Genomic DNA, 2,227 nt, shown 5'->3' on the forward strand with positions numbered 1-2,227 from the left:
CATGGATATTCCACTAGATAGTTCATCACAACAAATATGATAAAATAAAATGAAATCTATATTATGAAAGTAAATTTCATTTATATATCATATTTATTAATTATTGGTTTTCTACTTATGCATGCAATACATAAAATATGCAAGTAATACATAAAATGCATAAAATAGAGATCAACAAATAAGATAAGACGCTAATAACGAACATAAATATTTGTTCTGTGAAATCCTTGGGGGAGAAAACTCAGTTGGAAAGTGAGGTTGTTTTTCTCTCTTTTTCTCTAGAATGGAAATATTAGTACAAAGGAGAAGTCACTCTCTTTGGAGTAACCTGAGACCTGTGGCATTTTAGGTTACTCCAGAGCACTAAATCCCTATGTTAAGCTCTCTCACTCCCACTCCTAGTTTCTTTTCTTTACTATGAAACAATATATAATTGAATAAAATGGAACTCATCTTCCTCCAAGTGGTCTAGTAATAACATAGCCCAATAGCTAATTATGGGTTAGGTTTGACTCCTTCAACTCTCAACTAGAGTTACGACCTAACGCTTCTAAAGCCTTCCTCCTAGCCATAACATGACTAGTTCCTTTTCCATGAGTAATTGGAGCTTATGGGGCATCTCCTTATATCATGGTGGCCAAATATAGTAGGTCAACTTCCAAGGGGGATAACTTTTGCATACGAAATGCAATTAATGTGATTATTACATGGTTATAAATGTCTCTGAGTGTAGAACAATGTTGTGTGGCATTGGGCTTATGTTGAAAATTTTGCCCACAAAAATATGATTTACAACCTAAAAATTGTCCCGAAAGGTTTCAAACCCAATTTTCGAAATTGAGTCCCACCAATAAACTTTCCCCTACATGATAATTCCTCCATTTTTTAAACTCTAAAAGGATTGAGATGTATGAAAATTTATATAATCATCTAATCTCGATCAATCACATCAAATAACATGGATGAATCCCATTGGTCGCTCAATACCATGGGTTTGAAAAATATCTATGATATAACCTTTAAATATGCTTCATCACATCAAATACCGTGGATAGTTATCATGGGTTTCCAAATACCATGGGTGTGAAAACTATCTATGGAAACAGTGTGTCCCCTTTGCTTCAAAATAGGTGTATCCCATTCTAATTTTCTCATTCCCACTTAAAAATAAGTTAATATGATTCCCTATTTCTCTTGTTTACTTGAAAATAAGAGAATATGATTGCCTATGTGACATATGTTGTGGTTATTAAAGCCAAAAATTAGTAATGGGGTTTTGAAATAAGGTGCAATATGAGATATTTAAATAATACAAATTATTCGTTGACCTCAAAATATCATCATTAAATAAATTTTGAGGTACAATATGGTCCTCTAAGTAAGATTATAAAATAATAGTGGAAATAATAACATAAGATTAGATTACATCATCAAATTTTAGAGGGAAAAAAGAAAAAACAAAATTTTCAACTCATATTTTCAACTTATCTCCCTACAGTTTTACTCCAATTTCAAGTTGGAGCACTCATTGGATGTAGAATTTAATTCCTCATCCAAGGAGAACCCATGTTGCATACTTTTGGTGGACCTTGCTACATGAAAAATGAGAAATATATGAAAAACGTGATTGTAATAACTATTTTCATCTATTTCTCATTTTTCATGTAGCAAGGTCGATCAAAAGTATGCTACATGGGTACTTCTCGGATTAGGAATTAAAGTCTGCATCCAACGAGTCATATCGCTCAAAATTTCAGTAAAATCATAGGGAGATAAGTTGAAAATACGAGTTGAAAAAATAGTTTTTTAATTTTTTTACTTTTTTACACCAAAATTGGTGAATCATCTTCCATGGTTGACTTCATCATGTTGAATCCTATTGGTTCTTATAAAGTTGATTTTGGTTGTACATTTTTACTTTGAGGTCCTTCCTAGACCTCAAAATTTCTCTAATGTCTTGAAAATTCATATTTTGGCTATATTTTGCCCCTGTAAATTCTTTGTTCATGCATCATGCAAGTTGCATCAAAACACCACATAGGAAATTTCTATGGAATATTTGGCTTCTATGTGGGCTATTGCCTCCATTAATTCCTTCTTAGAAATAATGATGCACCCAGAGCCCTAAAACATGGTCACAAAGGAAACCGAGGATGTTATCTACGAAAATGAAGCTTCAAAGCCTTAAGCATTATGGAAAAGGTCTATAAGGCTTGACACATGCCCC

The sequence above is a fragment of the Pinus tabuliformis genome, chromosome 4_2 (assembly GCF_031772625.1).
Source record: "Pinus tabuliformis cultivar Carrire ecotype Pingquan chromosome 4_2, CPIR1, whole genome shotgun sequence".
In the NCBI taxonomy this organism is placed as follows: domain Eukaryota; kingdom Viridiplantae; phylum Streptophyta; class Pinopsida; order Pinales; family Pinaceae; genus Pinus; species Pinus tabuliformis.